We start from the raw sequence: 21,355 nt of genomic DNA, 5'->3' as shown, positions 1-21,355 counted from the left end.
TGCCCATAACAAAAACAGAATTACCTGGAAAAACTCAGCAGGTCTGGCAGCATCGGTGGAGAAGAAAAGAGTTGACGTTTCGAGTCCAACATGACCCTTCAACAGAACATGATGCCCATGTCTGACATGATGCCACAAGATTTCATGAGGTCTGAAGTCAATGTTGAGGGTTTCTGAGACCACACCCTCCACACTGTGTACCACACTGCCTTCACCCAAGGTGAGTCCTGCTGGTGATGGAGTTGGCACATTGGTTACAAAGACATGATTCAGTATGACTTTCTCAGGCTGTTGTTTGACTAGCCTGTGGGACAGCTCTCCCGATTTTGGTACAATCCCCAAGGGTAAGTGAGGAGGATTTTGCAGCGTCGACTGGGCTGGGTGTGTCACTGTCATGCTCAGTGCCGAATTTGATTTGACTTTATCGTAGTAGTTAAATACAGCTGAATGGCTTGCGAGAGCATTTCAGAGAGCAGTTAAGAGTCAACCACATTTTGCTGTGGGATTTGAGCCAGTTAAGGATGGCAGATGTCCTTTACCACAATCCAGTAGCTTCATGGTTGCCATTACTGATAACAAGCTTTTTATTCCAAACTGACTTCTCTTCCATCTACCTTGATTACAATTTCAAGCACCATCTCCTTCTACAATAAGTATGTTTTATAAAGTTCATACTGTAATCAAACTTGATATTACTGACATCTCAGTTCAAATCTGTAGCTTCCAAAAATAATTAAAAAGGCTCCAACAACTGCATCTTAACCCAAAAGTACCAACAGTGGCAAGCTGGTGAGGGAATGGGGAAGGGCAGGGGTAAGAAAATGGTAAATTAACATTTGGTCAAGGATTGAATGTTGGAGAATCCTCCTCATACAACACCAGCCTGATAAGTTATATTATTCTTTTGGTGTGCAAAGGAGAGAAATGAACGGCAGAATTAATGTTACTATTAAGAAAAGCAAAGGTTGTCAGAAGACAAAATTACAGATTTGCAAAGCACTAGATCTTTACTGGATGATATCACACTGCTAAAACACAATAGAATTAAGTAGAAAATGCAATGTGACCTCAATTCAACAATTCTGATATTCCCTTCATATTGATCTCCCACAAGGACTGAAAATAGAGAATTTCTGCAACATTTGTAGGGTTGTATGTCAATTCTTAAAAAAGGGTCATAAAATTATATCTAAGTATTAAAAATCAGTACCATTAAATTTAAAACAAATTGCAAATATATATGTGGTGTCAATTATATATTGGGCCATATTTCAATACCCATTCCCACAAAACCGCTTTGCCATGCATCATGTAGAGGAAGAGATCTGTCGCTGCTCATTTTTCATATGCAGCTATCCACTCAAATTTTATTACTCTGCCATTTCCCCTCAAAACCGCTTATATTCCTCATTTGTCATGGTAATGCTGAGTCTAGCCTCATTAAAATTCATCAAACAGTACTAATAATCTTCCACTATTAACCTTCAAAACTTATTCATAGCTGTTAGCTCTTCTGGCTGTCATCCTAGTGAATGTTTCCTTCTCCATCATTCTAATTTCCTTCCTGTAATGGTGATTGCTTACATTACTCAAACGATGATGAGAGTAAAATGGTCTAATTCATTGTTTAAAGGAAAGTAAACTTAACAGTTTTCTTAAAAACTAGATTGCACTAAGCATAAATAGTGCAGGGATATACTTCAATACAATTTTGTTGTAATCACTGTCTCCAAACACAAAGCACCGCAGATCTGCAGAGCAAGGGGCTTTTGCTGAAAAAAAAATCATGCAAGTAAAGTCATTCTCAAGTATGAATAGAATCAAGGGAACATTCTAACAGAGATTTTACAATCAGTTTTGGTCATTCTGACCCTGAGCAAAATATAATCTTCCCATGAGCAGTAAAACATTATAACCTCGACAACTGCAGAAAGTTTAGCAGTTTTAACAAGTCCCTCAAGCAGCCAAGAAATCACGAGCAGTAAGACTGTCTTCAGACCAAAGCTATACATAGCGTACAGTACAAAACTTTGACACCATGAAATCTATTGCTTTTACAGCACCCGGCGCTGCTGTGGCTAGTGCAGAAACAAATCTGTTTACGTTCCAGTACGTTCAGAAGCAGCCAGACCCAATTCAAAAAAGCAACTAAACATAGAGAGCTGTTTTACAATTACAGGTATCACAGTATCTTTCCAGTGCAGGAGGCCATTCAACCCATCGAGGCTGTACTGGCTCTCTGAAAGAGCATTACACCTAATCCCACTCCCATGCCTTATCCCCGAACATTACACATTCTCCCTTTTCAGGTAGCAACCCAATTCCCTTTTGAATACCTCAATTGAACTTGCCTCCACCACTGTTTCAGGAAGTTTGTTCCAGGCTCCAATCACCCTTTGGGTGAAAAAATTTTATCTCACATTTACTCCTTTTGCCAATTATTTTGAATCTGTGCCCTCTAGTTCTTGATGTTCTCTTGAAAGGGAACAGTTTCTCACTATGTACCCTGTCCATACCCCTCAGGATCTTGAATACCTCTATCAAGTCTCCTCTCAGCCTTCTTTTCACTGATGAAAACAGACCCAACCTCTCCAACCTATCCTCATAGCTACAGTTCTTCACCCCAGAAATCATTCTTGTGAATCTCCTCTGTACTCTCTCCAATGCCTTCATATTCCTCCTCGAGTATGGCACCCAGAACTGGACATAGTTCGCCAGATAAGGCCTAACTAGAGTCTTATACAAGTTCAACATGACCCCCTAACTCGTGCACTCAATGCCTCTATTAATAAAGCCTAAGGTACCATATGCTTTATTAACTGCTCTCTCAACATGCCCTGTCATCTTCAATGGCCTATGTATATATAAACCAAGGTCCCTCTGTTCCTGCACCTCCTTTAGAGGCTCTCCCTTTATTTTATTCTATCTCATCAAGCTTTCCTGCCAAAATGAATCACCTCACACTTCTCTGCATTGAACTTCATCTGCCACTTGTCTGCCCAATCCACCAACATGTCTATGTCCTTTTGAAGTTCAAGACTATCCCCATCACAGTTGACATCATTTCCAATCTTTGTATCATGTGCAAATTTTGCCCTGCACACCACAGTCAAGGTCATTAGTACGTACCAGGAAGGGCAAAGGTCTCAACACTGACCCCTGGGGAACTTCATTACAAACCTCCCTCCAATCTGAAAAAAAAAGTGGCTGCTGTTCCTTTTATTCTATGGGGTTTAACTTTGCTTAGAAGTCTGCAACATCTGGAACATTGCCCTCATCAGTCCCCTCTGTTACCTCTTAAAAACTCCAGCAAGTTCATAGAGTCATAGAGGTCTACAGCACAGAAAAAGGCCCTTGGTCTCATCGAGTCTGCACTGGTCAAACAAGTACCTAACTATTCTAATCCCATTTTCCAGCACGAGGTCCATAGCCTTGTATGCCATGGCATCGCAAGTGCACATCCAAATACTACTTAAATATTATGAGGGTTTCTGCCTCGACTACCCTTTCAGGCAGAGAGTTCCAAGTTCCCACCACCCTCTGGGTGAAAATATTCTTCCTCACATCCCCTCTAAACCTCCTGCCCCTTACCTTAAATCTATGCCCCCTGGTTATTGATCCCTCCACCAAGTGGAAAAGTTCCTTCCTGTCTATGCCCCTCATAATTTTATACACCTCAATCATGTCCCCCCTCAATTTCCTCTACTCCAGGGGAAATAACCCCAGTCCATCCAATCTGTCCTCATAACTAAAACTCTCCAGCCCGGGCAACATCCTGGTAAATCTCCTCTGCGCTCTCTCTAATACAATCACATCCTTCTTCTAATGCGGATTCCAGAACTGCACGCAATATGCAAGTTAGTGAAACATGATTTTCCATTAAGAAATCCACGTTGGCTTTCCTTAAATAACACGCATTTGTCCAAGTGGCTGTTAATTTTGTCCCAAATTATTGTTTTAAGAAGCTGCCCCACCACAGAAGTTAAATTGTCTGGCTTGTTGTCATTTGCCTTATATTTATACTCTTTCATAAACAGCGGTGTAAGGTTTGCAATTCTCCAATCCTTTGGCACCACCCGAATTGAAGGAAGACTGAAAAATGATGTCCAGTGCTGCCACAATTTCCACTCTCACTTCCCTCAGCATCCTTGGATGCATCTCATCTGGTTCTGGTGGTGCCTTATCAACTTTAAGTATAGACAGCTTATTCAATACCACATCCTTATTAATTTTAAAACTTTCTAGTGTCTGAATTACCTCTTCTTTCACCATAGCCTGGGTAGCATCTTCCTCCTTGATAAAGACAGATGCAAAAGTATTCAATTAATACCTCAGCTATGTCCTATGTTTCCATGCACAAACTCCTTTTTCAGTCCCTAACAGGCTCTACTCCTCCTTATACCACCATTTTCCTATTTATATGCCTAGAAAAGACTTTGGGATTCCCTTTTATTGTAGCTGCCAGTCTCTTTTCATACTCGCTCTTTGCTTTTCTTATTCGCTTTTTCACTTCCCTCTCAACCTTCTACATTAGGCCTGGTTCTCAATTGTATTTTCTGTCGGACATCTGTCATAAGCACACTTTTTCTTCTTTATCTTATTTTACAACCCTTATGTCATCCAGGGAGCTCTGGATTTGATTGCCCTACCTTTCTGTTTCGAGGGAATATGCCTTGACTGAGCCTGAATGCTCTCTTCTTTGAAGGTAACCCATTGTTCAGCTGCAGTTTTTCCAGCCAACTTTTGACTCCAATATATTCAGCCCAGGTCTGTTCTTACCCTACTGAAGTTGACTTTCCCCCAATTATCTAGTCTTACTCTTGTTTGTTCTTTGTCCTTTTCCAGACCCAGCCTAAACCTGATGATTCAATGATTGTTGTCGCCTAAATGTTCTCCTGCTGACACTTAATCCATTTGGCCCACCTCATTCCCAGGAGCCAGGTCCAGCAGTGCCTCCTTTTTTGTTCAACGGTAGAAAATTTTCCTGAACATACTCTAGGAACTCGTGCCCCTCTCTGCCCTTCACACTATCACTATCCCAGTCTATATTTGGATAATTAAAGTCCCCCATTATAACTACTCTACAATTGTGCAACTCTGTAATTTCCTTGCAAATTTGCTCCTCTGCAACCTTACCATTAATTGGTGGCCCACAGATTACACCAAGAACGTAATTGCACTTTGTTTGTTTCTTAGGTCTAGCTAAATAGATTCTGTCCTTGACTCCACTGAGACATCCTCTTTCTTAAACACTGCAATGCTCTCTTTAAGTAATACTGCTCCTCCTTTTATTCTTTTCCTATCTTCCTGAACACCTTGTATCCAGGAATATTTAACACCAAGTCATGCCCTTCTTTGAGCCAGGTCTCTGTTCTAGCCACAGCATCATATTTTCACAGGGCAATCTGCACCTGTAATTCAATCTTATTTGCCACACTCCATGTATGCACATACATGCACAGTAACCCTGACTTAGACATTTATTTATCCCTGACTCTGACCCCACCTATTAATTCACAATTCACTATTCTAGTGCTATCCATCTCTCCCAGTATTCTGTTAACCTCGGTATTCCTTCTGATATTATCGCCTGGTTCCCATACTTCTGCCAAGTTAATTTAAATTCCATCTCAGAACCACCAGCAAAACACAAGGAACGCAGTCCCAGCTCTATCTGAGTGCAATCTGTCTGGCCTGTACAAGTTCCAACTCCATCACAGCCAGTCCCAATGTCTCAAGAAACGAAACTCCGCCATTCAGCTATGCATTCATCTTCTTTATCCTATACTCATTTGCACGAGGTACTTGGAGCAAGCCACAGATTACTACTTTTAAAGTTCCTGCTTGTTAATTTCGAAACTATTTCCCCAAATTTTGACTGCAGGACTGCATCCCTCTTTCTGCCTGTCATTTGTACCAATGTGGACCATGACTGCTGCTTGTTCACCCTCCCCCCTCAAGGTGCTCTGCAGCCACTCAGGCCATCCTTGACCTTGGCACCAAGGAAGGAACAGATTATGCTGGATTTACGCCTGTGGCTGCAGAAACGCCTATTTCCCTAACCATCGAATCACCTGTCACTATTGCTCTTCCAGTCTTCCTTGTACCCCCCTGTACAGCTGAACCACCCGTGATGCCATGGACTTGGCATCAACCACATCACCCTCAATCAAAATAACTCAATCAAGTTAGTTAGCCTTTTACGGTCAGTGTTGGCTTTGCTTACTTAATCCACACTTGTCCAAATGGCCCTGTTAATCCCGGATTATTGCTTCTAAAAGCTTCCCCACTACCAGGATTGAACTGACTGACTTGAAGTTACTGGGTTTATCCTTACATGCTTTCTTGAGCAAAGGTGTAACCTATGCAAATCTCCAGTCCTCTGGGCCTGTAACCTCCAAGCTCCAGGACGTTGTTGGTGATGTTGGGAATGGCATTAAACAGGAAATTAGAGACGCATGTAATAAAGGAACATCTGTAATTATGGGTGACTTTAATCTGCGTAAAGATTGGGCAAATCAAATTTTTAGCAATACCGTAGAGGAGGAATTCCTGGAGTGTCTACGGGATGGTTTTCTGGACCAATACGTTGAGGAACCAACTAGAGAACAGGCCATCCTCGATTGTATTGTGTAATGAGAAAGGAATAATTGGCAATCTAGTTGTTCGAGGCCCCTTGGGGATGAGCGACCATAATATGATAGAATTCTTCATCAAGATGGAGAATGACATAGTTGACTCTGAGACAAGGGTCCTGAATCTCAATAAAAGGAAACTACGATGGTATGAGGTGTGAGTTGGCTATGATGGATTGGGAAACATTATTTAAAGGGGTGACGGTGGATAGGCAATGGCAAACATTCAAAGAGTGCATGGGTGAACTGCAACAATTGCTTATTCCTGTCTGGTGCAAAAGTAAAATAGGAAAGGTGGCAAAACCATGGATTAAAAGGGAAATTAGAGATAGTATTAGATCCAAGGAAGAGGCATACAAATTGGCCAGAAAAAATAACAGGCCTGAGGATTGGGAGCACTTTAGAATTCAGCAAAGGAGGACCAAGGGATTGATTAAGAAGGGGAAAATAGAGTACGAGAGTAAGCTTGCAGGGAACACAAAAACTGACTGTAAAAGTTTCTATAGTTATGTGAAGAGAAAAAGATTGAAGACAAATGTAGGTCCCTTACAATCAGAAACAGGGGAATTTATAATGGGAACAAAGAAATGGCTGACCAACTAAATACATACTTTGGTTCTGTCTTCACAAAGGAGAACACAAATAACATACCAGAAATGTTGGGGAACACAGGGTTTAGTGAGAGAGAGGAACTGAAAGAAATCAATATTAGTAGGGAAATGGTATGATAGAAATTGATGGGATTGAAGGCCAATAAATCCCCAGGGCCTGATAATCTACATCCCAGAGTACTTAAGGAAGTGGCCCTAGAAATAGTGGATGCATTGGTGGTCATCTTCCCGAGATTCTATGGACTCTGGAACAGTTCCTACTGATTGGAGGCTAGCTAATGTAACCCCACCGTTTAAAAAGGGAGGCAGAGAGAAAGCAGGGAATTATAGGCCAGCCATCTTGACGTCAGTAGTGAGGAAAATTCTAGAGTCCATAATAAGAGATTTAATAGCTGAGCACTTGGAAAACAATGGCAGAATCGGACAGAGTCAGCATGGATTTACGAAAGGGAAATCATGCTTGACAAATCTACTGGAATTTTTCGAGGGTGTAACTAGTAGAGTTGATGAGGGGGAGCCAGTGGATATGGTTTATTTGGACTTTCAGAAGGCTTTCGACAAAGTCCCACATAAGTGATTAGCGTGTAAAATTAAAGCGCATGGGATTGGGGGTAGTGTATTGAGATGAATAGAAAACTGGTTGGCAGACAGGAAACAGAGTAGGAATAAATGGGTCTTTTTCCGAATGGCAGGCAGTGACTAGTGGTGTACCGCAGGGATCGGTGCTGGGACCCCAGTTATTCACAATATATATATTAATGATTTAGATGAGGGAACTAAATGTAATATCTCCAAATTTGCAGATGACACAAAGTTGGTTGGGAGGGTGAGCTGTGAGGAGGATGCAGAGATGCTTCAGCGTGATTTGGGCAAGCTGAGTGAGTGGTCAAATGCATGGCAGATACAGTATAATGTGGATAAATGTGAGGTTATCCATTTTGGTAGCAAAAACAGGAAGGCAGATTATTATCTGAATGGATATAAACTGAGAGAGGGAAATGTGCAACGAGACCTAGGTGTCCTTGTAAACTCTCCAAAAAGCAGGTTCAATTGTCATTTCAATTACTTCTTTAAATCAAATTAGCATAAATAAAATGGCATTTGAGCTTCTGACTGCAATCTAATTTGGCAACTCAGCTACTTTATTCATTCGCAACAGTTTGGCCAAACTCAAAATCAGCAAAGTTTGAAGGACCACAAAACATGTGCTTTATCAATATTACATTTAACTAAACCACAAGTACAGTTGTACTTAATGCAAGAAAGTATTTTTACATCCAGATGTATTATCCCTTCTGAAGAACGGCTTGAAAAAACTGCTCCACTGACATACAATCGCAGAAGCATTTGAACTTTTTCCTCTTACTGAGCCTCTTTCCTCTTTACCTGTACACTGTGCAGCATCACAGGCTACAAAAACAATGCTAATTTCACATGCAAATGATTTAACAAAATCCAGAGTACAATTTTGTTATCGGCAAAATCAGAGCAGAAAAAAAGGGATGTTTTGCTAAAAGTCTTGATCATTTTGAAGGGTTACAAGAAGATCCAGTAGAAACAATCTGTCACTGTTTGAGAGATTATAGCAAGGGGGCATACAATTAAGTTCACAAAAGGGGATGGAAAGTAATTCTTTACATAGAGGATGCTTACAATGAGGAATTCTCAGCCACAAATGACTGCTGATTCATAAATTCTTTTAGATGGAAATTAAATAATTGCCTGAAAAAAATGGTACATTAAACAATAGATTTGGGGAAAGGAGCTGGAGAGTGTAAGTAGGAAAAATACTGGCACAAAAATTAGCTGTAACCTTCTATGACTCCACAAAATACAAAATAAATACATGTGACTGATTCAGTAAATCTACTTCCGCAATTATAGGAATGTCCCAAGCATAACTTTCAAATTATTTAGCAACAAGAGCTTGAACTGCCATTTCAGATTAGGGCTCAACATCATCCTGTTGCATCTTATTTGTGGTAAACTGAAGGAGGAAAAAGATTCAACCTGGGGTTCCCACCCTGATTATTATCTGGATTTGCTAGAAAATTGCATGTATGAGTATGTCAGAATGAGGCTCAAACGAGCATGGTGACACTCATTGTCCAGTTTTACATGAACAATGGGCAACCAGGTGAGATACTAAATGGCACCTGGCACTAGCAAAACATTATCACAGCATGAATTAGCACTTTGAAGAGAGTAGTGCAGAACTGGAGGTGGAAATATAGTTAATTATGACAAAGCACTTGCTGGCTCTCTCAAGAACTCAATCCGTCTAACAACAATGACATCACAGAGGTGAGGAATAAAGAAGAACGAACAATAGCAATGATCCATATTTCCTCAATAATTCTTCTGTTTGTAACAGCACCTTGGCCTCAACACAACAAAAGTCTTGGATCTAAATAGGCACCTATTAACTGGTTTGAAGCAAGCAAAGGGGATATTGGGACAAGGAGCCTGTTGTTGCTTTCACCCACGTTCTGGCTTGCAACATTCATACCAGCATTTTAATTCATGATTATGCGTAACACACAGCACTGAAACCAACTGGAACATGTTCAATTTTGACTTCAGAAACAATTCAGCTCATCTTGAAACTCTTATTCGCAGCAGGACAGGGAGATGTTAATAGAACAAATACTGCATTCCAGAACAGAACTGTCACTGTCCAGGAGTATTACACATTTAAATACACATTGAATTTCTAGTCATGAGTTGAGGCCTCAACTAGCTATTTAATTTTTATACATCAGGTCAGTATATGGGCTAAAATTGTTATGCATTACCGGACTTCGACAGAACATGGGTGACTACACTTGCCTGATTCAGATTTGCATAACTATAAGTATCATTGCACTCAATGAAATAAATGTACAACTAAAATATTAAGCCTTAACATTGTCGTTCAAGATACTACAAGTCTGAACCCCATAAGCCATTGAGGCTTTTCCAAAAAAATGAGATTAAAAACATAATTCCACCAGAGTCATAGAAGCCTACAGCACAGAAAAAGGCCCTTCGGCCCATCGAGTCTGCACCGGTCAAACAAGTACCTAACTATTCTAATCCCATTTTCCAGCACGAGGCCCATAGCCTTGTATGCCATGGCATTGCAAGTGCACATCCAAATACTTCTTAAATGTTATGAGGGTATCTGCCTCTACCACCCTTTCAGGCAGAGAGTTCCAGATTCCCACCACTCTCTGGGTGAAAAAATATCCCTCACATCTCCTCTAAACCTCCTTTCCTTTACCTTAAATCTATGCCCCCTGGTTATTGATCCCTCCACCAAGGGCAAAAGTTCCTTCCTATCTACCTTATCTATGCCCCTCATAATTTTATGCACCTCAATCATGTCCCCCCTCAATCTCCTCTGCTCCAGGGGAAATAACCCCAGTCTATCCAATCTCTCCTCATAACTAAAACTCTCCAGCCCAGGCAACATCCTGGTAAATCTCCTCTGCACTCTCTCTTGTGCAATCACGTCTTTCCTATAATGTGGATTTCAGAACTGCAAGCAATACTCTGGCTGTGGCCTAACCAGTGTTTTATACAGTTCCAGCATAACCTCCCTGCTCTTATATTCTATGCCTCGGCTAATAAAGACAAGTATCCCATATGCTTTCTTAACCACCTTATCTACCTTGGACATGCACACCAAGGTCCCTCTGATCCTCGGTACTTCTCAGGGTCCTACCATTGATCGTGTATTCCCGTGCCTTGTTTGTCCTGCCCCAGTGCATCGACTCACACTTATCCAGATTAAATTCCATTTGCCACTGCTCAACCCATCTGACCAGCCCGGATATATCCTCCTCACTATTTACCACCCCACCAATTTTCCTGTCATCCGCGAACTTACTGATCAACCCTCCTACATTCAAGTCTTAATTGTATATATATACCACAAACAGCAAGGGACACAACGCTGATCCCTGTGGAACCCCAGTGGACACAGGCATCCAGTCACAAAAACACCCCTTGACCATCACCCTCTGCTTCCTGCCACTCAGCCAATTCTGGATCCAATTTGCCAAATTGCCTTGGATCCCAGGGGCTCAAACAAGACTTTTTTTTTTAAAGGGAGAGCTGACCTTTGTCCTTTGCAGTTTTAAAGCAGCTTCAGAATTCACAACACTTGTAATTTAAAAGGAAATAGTTGATCTAATCATTCTGGTGGCTGATAACATATTGCTGGCTTAACACTTCTTGTCATAAACTTTTTGGGCTTGGAGGAGGTGTAGTGATTATGTAACTGATCTAGAAACTCAAAGGCATGGACTAATAATCCAGAGAACAGGAGCTCAAATGGGGGCCTGTTAGCTCAGTTGTCTAGATGGCTTGCATGCGGTTCAGAATAATGTCAACAGTATGGGTTCAATTCCTGTTCCAGCTGAGGTAGACTTGGGAACCACTTCCTCGCTCTGCCTGAGAGTGGAAGGCAATTGCAAATCACTACTGACAGAAAAACTGCCAAGAAAACAATTCAGAGGAAGCATTAGCAGACAATGAGCCAAAGACCTGCCTTTGAGCACAGCACACATGGAATGGAATGGAACGGAACTGAACGAAACGAAAGGAGCTCAAATCCCAATATGGCAGTCTGAGAATCTGACTTCAGTTAAAAACAAACAAACAGTCTGGAAATACAAAGTGGCCACGAAGCTGTCAATTTGTCATAAAATCCCAAATGCTTCACTAATATAAATGGGATGAAAAGTTACCATCCTTAGAAAATGCACAATGTCACAAAATGTCAGTTTTTTGTATTGATATTATTCTTCATAAAGCAAAGACTTTTAACAAGTTAAATGCATTGTATAAATGTCAATTGTTACAATTCTGATTTGCTCAATATGGAGGTGTATATTTTATTACCACAGTTGTTCATGCATTCACTTCAATTACAGTTTTACATAATTTAAGCAAGTGATTTGCCTCCTCATCCTTAGAGGTGGAGAGGGGTGGGCTAAGGCCATGGAAGAATTTAAAAGAAGGATTAGAATGCTTTAAAAATTGAGGCAGTCAGACAGGGAACCAGAGGTCAGCAAGCAAAGGGGTGATGGGTGAACGAGATTTGGAGCAAGTTAATTGACAGACAGCAATGTTTTGGATGAGTTAAAAGTTTATCTAGGGAGAAAGAAAGAGGTACGCTAGGACAGCGTTCGAATAGTCAACTCATGAGGGGTCTGGATAGAGTGGATGAAGGTAAACTATACCAATTGGCAGAAAGGTTGAGGACCAGAGGACAGCAATTTAAGGTGATTGACTATGCTTTTCATCATCCCTTCCAATAGCATCTTCTTTGGCTCAGTGTCAATTTTTGTCTAATTACACTCACGTACTTGGGACCTTTTTTCTATGTTAAAGGTGCTATAGCAATGCAAGATCCCACTTCTACAGCAGCAGTGGTACTTTCCTCTCTAGTTTTATATTCTCAATTTTGCATTTGGTTGTCAATTGTGTGTGTTCTACCTGACATCTGTCATAAGCATATTAAGATAATGGATTGGATAAGAGAACATACTTAAGGGTTTCTCTAGGATTTCCGGAAGACTTTTCAAGAATTTACAGGTCACAAGTTTTCGAAAAAGGAATCTTCTTTCCCAACATACAAATCAAAGGCACAACGCAATCTCCTACGGCTCCATTTATAATTGCTTCCATGCTGTTTTGAGTAGGATACAATTATCTTGAGCATCTGACAGATGCATCTATAGATAGCATCTGATCTGAAGAGTGGGTCTCTTAAAATTGGGTCTGTGCATCAGTTAGCCTCTGGGAATTCAGTAAAGGTATTCTGCGGTTGTTGTCAATTGTAGAGGATTCACATATCAGGAGCTGGAATTGCCCCACTGGCACCAATATAGGAGCAATATAATGTACTGGAGGCACCTCCAACTTTGGTGGCAATAGAGTGATGTAAACTTGGCACAGAGAGAAATGCCTCAGGAATTTTTCTTAAATCCCTGCACCGCCGAGCCAGTTTCTTAACAAAGCGAGGACAAATATTCAATTGTACATGTGGTTGCAATGCAAATAGTATGGATTCCAGAGCACTGCAGCCTCAGCACATGGTGGAACCATTTACAAATACACATGTAATTGTACACATTTCAAACATACCAAACTTGATGTTTAAAGCAAACCAACGCATTCAAGACAGTTTTCAACGTAAACACTGAAATTTCAACCAACGTAAAGCAAAGGGATATTGTCTCTATAATAGACAGAAATTTTATGACCCAATGCACAATTCACAAGACTCAACAGTTAAGAGATTTATAGAAAACACACTTCATAGCAACTGCCACATGACAAGAACTATGTATCGGGATTACAAGCTTACAACATGGAGTAAACGACCATCAAGGCAAAGATGAAGCAAATGATCTGAAAACATCAATTTTAATCCTGTGACACACTTCAAAACAAATAGGAAAAACAATTCAGATTTCAGTACCATTCAGCGAATTAGGCCAGCTAAAGTGAAAGTTGACAGAAAAATGTTTTAAATAAAATGGATATTAAGCTAATGATATAATTTTTTTTTATTCATCCAAACACTAGGCCAGCATTTATTACCCTTTCCTAAATGCCCTTGAGAAGGTGAATGCCCTTGAACAGCTGCAGTCGATATAGTGTAGGTTCCAGGCATTTCAAGAGTCAGCCACCTTGGTATGGGTCTGGAGTCACACGTAGGCCAGACCAGGTAAGGACGGTACATTTACTTCCCTAAAGGACATGAGTGAACCAGGTGGGCTTTTATAACAATCGGCAATGGTTTTATGCTCATCAGACTTTTAATTCCAGATTTTTATTGGATTCAAGTTGTGCCATCTGCCGTGGTGGGATTCAAACCCGGGTCCCCAGAGCATTACCCTGGGTCTCTGGATTACGAGTCCAGTGACAATACCACTGCTCCTCCGCCTCTCCATAATGGTTCTATACTTCCAGCAACATAAAGATCACATTTCAGCTTGTGAAATTACTAAGCAATTTTCATTATGCCGAGCTATTGTAAATTGTAACTTAAAGTAATTGCAATTGCAAATACTGCACGATGCACACAATTGGCTGTGCTGCCAATACAAGGATTCTGTAAAGGAGGGGGAGAGGGGGGAGGGGCAGAGGGATTCACCGTAGGGAGGGTGCAGGGAAGGAGAGACACACTAAACATTCTGCCAAGGGTGCCTGCCCACATTTAAAATCCTGTGACTTCTGCCATTTATGCGTGCTGGGTGAAGATTTGTCTGGATTCAGCTGCAATGTCCTGATTTGAGGAAGAATGGAAGAAAATCTGGTGATATTTGCCAGGCTTGTTTTTTATAAATAAATACATTTTACCACTAATAGTACAAGTCACTGTTGTTATAATCAAGAAAATCAGTTGGTAAAGGATAGGACTGGAGCCTATCATTGCACACTTCTATAAGCACTTAGTTACAGCATTATACATTACAAGCATGTATTGCAAATCCAACAGCTACAGTTTCAGTCTATTTTTTTTTGAGAGTTAAATGTAACAGTTTATTGGTCATTCAAAACAAGAAAACACAACCACAGAGGGTCAATGTTAATGTGGGAAGGTGTGAGGAAATGACTGGAAAATGCCCAAGTCTTGGTTTAATGGATCTCATGCCTCTCCCCAAAAATATACATTTCAGAAACATCTCCCCCCTCACTGTCTGCCTGCCAATCTTCACTCCTTTCCATCACCATTCCTAACCCAAACTCCCGCTCCCACACTTTATTGAAAGTCGGGTCGCAGGTTGCGGGTAAAAAGGGACATGGGAGACCACATTCGCCCACCGCCCACTTACTGAGCCACAGTGAAAACAGAGAAGCTGGGTCTGATTCAGGCATTTCCACGCCTCTCAACCCCCCTGCCAAATAGCTCTGAGCTTGGGGTGGAGGGAAAGAGAGCGAGAGGGTCCTACCCCCTCTCCTGCTCGACTGTTCACGAAATAGCTGTGCAGGAGCAAATGAGATCACCTCTGCTCCCCAGGTTGAACAGCTCTGACTAACGCAGGCGAGTGAGGGAGACAGTCGAGATCCTCCTGTCACCCTCCCACAGTCAAACAGCTTCAAACAGTGAACGCAGAAGGTTCAAGAGCAATTCCACGGATCCATCACTGCCAAACGCACACCTCCCTCCCCCACAATCCTGGGTATATCGGAACCCTAAGCGGAACCATCCCCCACCCAGCCCCAGTCACAGGGTAGGCACATTCCTCTTTGTACTTCTGATGAAGATCCATGACGTCATCGCGGCAGATGCACACACAGCTACTCTCCTTAACATGGTAGAAGCTGACTGTCCCTCCCGAGTAGGGATCCCCGTAGGTGGCATGGTAGGTGGCCTGCTTGGCCAGTTTGTAGGCCTCCCTGGGGCTCATGTCGTGTCAATAGCTTCAGTCCAGCACGCCATCTACATGTGCCGAGCCCGAGCCCACCCAGAAGACCTGCCCCGAGACCCAATTGCCCTCGCTGTTGACATAATAGAGACCTGGCCCACTCTTGTCCCAGCTGCAGACCATTGTGCCCATGGACAGTTTCATGCCCTTATACAGGTAAACCATGTTGGCCAGCAGCTTGGAGGCGGCGGCGACCGAGATCCTCTCCTTGTTCCTCAGTTCGTAGATGCGGTATTGGCGGGCTAGGAGCCTCTCCCAGAAGCTGCAGTCGGCAGCACCGCCCGCCATAGTGCCCAGGAGGTAGGGGTTGATTTCGATCACCTTCTTCACCATCTGGGATGCCAGCGGTGGGCCGGGAGTCTACCGCCACAATCACCCCATGGTCGAGCCAGAATCCCAGGGTTGTTTTTGTACCGTGTAAAATCTAGATTTTCCCCCCGCTCCCCACACCCCAGTCTCCCAGGCGGAGTAGGAAATCCAGACCCAGACTCCTGTTCAGGTTTAGTCCCAGTCCCGGATCCAGCCCCAGGCTCGACTTGGAATTCAGTCTGAACGGGGAACAGCTCAGCACATTGGCCAGCGCCAACTTAATCCGGGGAACAAGAGAAATTCCATTTAGTGCCCAATACCTGTATACAATTAAACATAATTAACATACAATAATCTTTATTTCGAGAGAGAAGGGAATCTGTTAGTTGTATGTTAAGTAAAACCAACATTTCAAAACAAATTGAATCCCATAACCACTGCTCCACAAGAGGAAACACAAGTTTCAGCAGCCTAAGTACTTTTTTACAACTTTATCTTCTTAGTTTCCTAAGCATTCTCCCATCAGAAATACATTGGAAGCCAGCTGCCCTAAAGTACCAATAAGAAGGGTTAGCATGTGTATCATGGCTAAAAATATGTGGTTTCATCTTCTTTGAGCCCCCTAAGGATGGGAGCTTAAGTGCTCATTTCTTCAGGTTTATTTTTTTTTATCTTTTCTTTGTCCTTAAAATTATGTCTCAACTTTAGGGCATTTCATTGCAGAAATTAATTCATCAAGCAGGTCAAGGCTAGTATCTGGTCTAGTCTGAGCACACAGCCAGTCCATTGGGCCAACCAAGTTTCAGAATTACTTGGTCTCTTTAGACATAACATCATTTTTATGTGATGACCTAGCACAATTAACAAGATTGGGAGTTGATGCACTCCAAATGGCATTGTTGATTTAAAGTTATTCCAGACCTATTCTAGTTAAAACTAAACCAATATATTTAAAAGCCACAGAAGCCTGATTCCCAATTTTAATTCTGATTCTAACACATTTCTCAAATTCCACCCCATAAATCATCAATAAGCCCGAAAGGATTCCTTTAAGTATACCAATAAAAGATTGCATGATTTGCTTTTAGTTGAACAACACATTTTCAGCAAAACAGAACTCAATGAAAAATAAAACACCCTGGAAACATCAATCAGGCAATAGACATATTTGTTTAGTTTCCATAGTTTTCCTTCTGCATTAGCAGTCTCTCCGGTGGTTTCAGAAACACCCCTCTTTGTCAAGTAGCGCCCTGCAGAAATGCAGCTTTTTATGCCAATGAATGTGTGGTCAAAACAACTAAGATGATTTCAGGTTACTCTACCAGCTGTAAGAGAATTGACTCAACATCTTTATCACCCAATCGCCCTTCAAAATCCCAAGCAACTAGCCACATTTGAGCCTTACTCTCTGTACAAATTCACCTATGTGACAAGGCCACTTTTTCCCTATCTGGCACATTAGAATGAACTTCAAACTCTCTCCAACTATCTAATTGACTTTAAGAGAAAAGCAAAATATTCTTTGTCCCCACCTATCGCTGGCCTTCTATCCAGCTCCACCTGCCCCACCCCCCACTTAAACAGTATAAATTTCATCACATTTCCACTTCTCTTCAGCTCTGAAGAAGGGTCATACAGACTCGAAACATTAAATCTGTTTCTCTCTCCACAGATGCTGCCAGATCTGCTCAGTTTTTGCAGCATTTTCTGTTTTTGTTTTGGATCTAATTGACTTTGTTTTGCCTCTCAGTTTATCCCCAAGTAAACTGGCAGCTACCAAAACTTCATGGTTATGGAGGGTTTTTGGTCCAAGGCTGTTCTGTAGCCTTTATTTCATTGCCTAATCTTTTCAAGCTGCACCTCTATTTACAGTAGTCATCCCAACAGACATAAAAGTGCAAGAACTCCCTCTCACATTATTGGAGGTACGTGTTAGCTTTCTGACAAGCTTACCAGGTGTTCTGTTAGAACTTGCACTGCAGTTTCTTACTCTCCACTCTTTCAGCCCATTCTGCCAGTCTTCGGACCTCGCTTCCTGGTCATCAGCCTGAACATTCAACTAATATTTAAACTTGCAAGTATCTTTTCCGGCACATCCCACAATCATTGCATCCTTCCTTTCAGAAACCCTGCTGGAATATATGTCACCCGAATATCCGCTCTTGACAATTGGTCTTTGGGTGCGATATTTCAGTCCCCCACGTGATCACTCACATTACTACTAGCCATCCCTTGATATCCTGTATTTTGTTGCTCAGAATCTTCAGCATAAATGAGCACTTGAGGTACAAGGTACCTCGATTACTTCTATCAACTGCTTAAAGTCTGAGATATCATAATTAATTCCAATTAATCACGAGGAATGAATCTTAACAGTTTGATTGCCATGTTTGGCTATCCTACCATCATGGCCTTATCTGGGCCTTTCCATTCTCTGTGACCCTCTCTTTTATAATACACCAAATGTCCAAAATTAAATTCTGTCTCAAATAGTTTTATATGATGCCTCAAAGCTCTCCAAGTTTTTTTGAGACCTCAGCCTTGATAAAAGCCCCTTTCCCTGCACATAAAGCATTCAAATGTTCAGAACAAACTGAACTAATTGTAGTAACTTCTATGTAGGAGTACAATCACACAGAACAAAAGGCAATTTGGGATTTCATCCTTAGACCAATTGATAAGGACTATATCCTCCAAACACCTGGAACGAATTCTTTACATGAAACATCCGTGCCAGGGCAATAATCAACTTGCAGTCTAGTTAAGCTGCTAGAATTTTATGCACAATTTAATTCATCACCACATGATTCCTTTCAGAGGGTTCATTTTTGAAAGAATTTTCAGCTGGGGTATTCATACCCATCATGTTCATATTGCTATGTCTCTGAACTCATTGATAATGGGGAGGAATTTGCCAGTTAGAAATTTTCCTGAATGCCCCAAGTTCAGTTCCTATCCATTTCACCCTGATTTTGTCTACAATAACCCTTTTGTCTTTGTAAAAAGACAAAATCTTGGCACCAGGTCTACAAAGTACAGAATGAAAATACTTGCATTTGTCCCATATCTTGGGATCAATAGCAACTAGTTAAAGTCACATGCCAATGGAAGGCTTACAATAAGTCGTGGCGGAAACTCCAATACTTTTTAAACAGATTCACACTTCACCAATTTATTAGCCAGAAATACTGTTCATCAACCACACGTGCATCTTTTAGCAGAATATTTAACCTTTGACGAGTAGGGTGAGCAAATTGTCTATGGAACAGTAAGACAATTTACATTTCCTCTATGATTTTTATTGATCAAAGACATGAATACTTATCTATTACCCTGATTAGTAACAACTGGTTTTGTTAAGGGAATACAATAATATTCTGACAGGTAAATTTCAAATCCAGACTTTTCAGAAATAATTGCCTTATCATGCTCCACATCCAGCTTTATTTGTGCCTGTTTCATAGAAGAATTACTCAACAGCATACGTATCTTACTAGAGAATATATTAGTACACATAAAATAGCTTACTCCAACTATTTTACATGGAATTACAGCTCACTGACATATTGATGTGTTATCATCACCAAGCCTAAAGTAAGCAGTACTTATATATTCTTTAAACTTTCACTAATCCTCACTACTTAGTGTATCTGGTAACATTTTAACCAATTTGTTCCAAATCTGTTGAAGTGCAAGTGCCACCCAGCGCTGCATAGAAAGCCAGATGATGAAGGATAAAACTCGAGCCATCTTTAAGTAAATGCTTATAAAAGTGCGCAGAGTTACACATTATAAGCATACATATCCTAATGCAACTGGTTTCAGTCTGTTTCTATTTTAGGAGCAGAAGTGAATCCCCAGTTAATTTCCACCACCTGCATACAATTAAACACAACTAATACTAATTACTGTCTTCAGCAGATGAACAAAGGAGGAAAAAAATAACTTGTTTCCTTGAAGCAAGTTAATAAACCCTTCAAGGATAGAGTTATCAAAGACTCACCCAAATTTTCTTTATATGTCCAATAAGTTAGCAGCAATGTGTGTAACAGTCACCTTAGGTAGACATTCACCAATGTATCAGAAGGCTGTATATTCAACTTCCATTCCAGGATCTTAGTACGTAAGCGGGGTTGACACTTCTGCAAAGTTCTATGGGAGTGCTGTAGTGCCTTCTTTCAGATGATGTGTAAAAGATTCCCCGGTACTTCCTTTGAAGAGCAGCAAGTTCTTCCATGTTCTGAGGAACATCCTCCGGCACCAGATTCATTATTTATCTCATGTTTTGTGTTCTTGTAGTGCTCAAATAGGCTTCTGCATTTAGCACAAGAGTAATTACACTTCAAAGGTAAATAATTGACAGTCAAGTGCTTTGAGATGTTCTGAACACATGAAAACCCCACACACATACAAGTTCTTTCTTTGGCTTCACATTGAGATACAGGTTAAATAAGAAGACTCAGTTCTCTAAGGTTGCAGGAGCTATTTGCTGATGGATGCTATACTGATTGGGCACATTTAAACAAGTGAAATCCCTTAATAAAAACAGAATTACCTGGAAAAACTCAGGAGGTCTGGCAGCATCGGCGGAGAAGAAAAGAGTTGACGTTTCGAGTCCTCATGACCCTTAATGTTGCATTTACAAGCCACTGGTTATTAAGCAAGTTTGTCAAAGACCAGGAGCTAGAATATGTACCCTCTACTTAGCCAAGGAATGTATCACCAAAGGATTGGCAAAAAGGAAAATAGGCTCAGTTCATGAAGCCAGCAAAAACATGCTATACTCCTTCATAATATGATCTTTTAGTATCAACACAGACTTCCTGAAGTGCAGCAACAATGCAAAATTAAGTGTTCTGCTACATTAGCATGCATTGTGAAAATCTATACAAATACTTCTATAGTCATCCAGAATCCCAAACAAGAAGTTATCCTGCTGTTAATCAGCACCATTTGACGCTTTGTGCACTCAGTACCAACGGAAATATTCAACTATCTCTCGCTGTGTTCATGAACTACTGCAAATTACCTTTGGGTTACAATATGCACCACATGGGATTTTATCCTACAGGTCATACATCACTGCACCTATTCACCAGTTCCTTTTCTTGAAATTGGATGGAATGAAATCCACATGGAAACCACACTTCACAGCTTAAAAAAGCAAGCTTTAAAAAATGTCCACTTCCACAGGAAAGCCGATACTTCCTAAATACAAGAAGTAATCTAGGGATCGGAAACCGTTGGAACATGAACCTTTTAACCAACAGGGAATTCATTAGAAATAGCAAGGGCTACCCACTGCTCACTGATCTCTTCAGAACAGAATGAAAATAACATGCAATGGACTAAAGATCAAACTGAAAATTACTGA

The 21,355-nt window shown here is 41.1% G+C and overlaps 1 protein-coding gene and 1 pseudogene across 12 annotated transcripts in view; both read right to left on the bottom strand.

Moving 5' to 3' along the window:
• numb (NUMB endocytic adaptor protein) overlaps positions 1-21,355 on the bottom strand; it is a 255,961-nt gene that overhangs the window by 208,491 nt on the left and 26,115 nt on the right. The window lies entirely within an intron of this gene.
• Positions 11,608-20,251, bottom strand: LOC144693536 (proteasome subunit beta type-5 pseudogene; annotated as a pseudogene).

Source organism: Cetorhinus maximus, chromosome 18 (genome assembly GCF_964194155.1).
Source record: "Cetorhinus maximus chromosome 18, sCetMax3.hap1.1, whole genome shotgun sequence".
Lineage (NCBI taxonomy): Eukaryota > Metazoa > Chordata > Chondrichthyes > Lamniformes > Cetorhinidae > Cetorhinus > Cetorhinus maximus.
The sequence above is the reverse complement of the archived record's forward strand: the minus strand, read 5'-3'. Positions and strand labels throughout refer to the sequence as shown.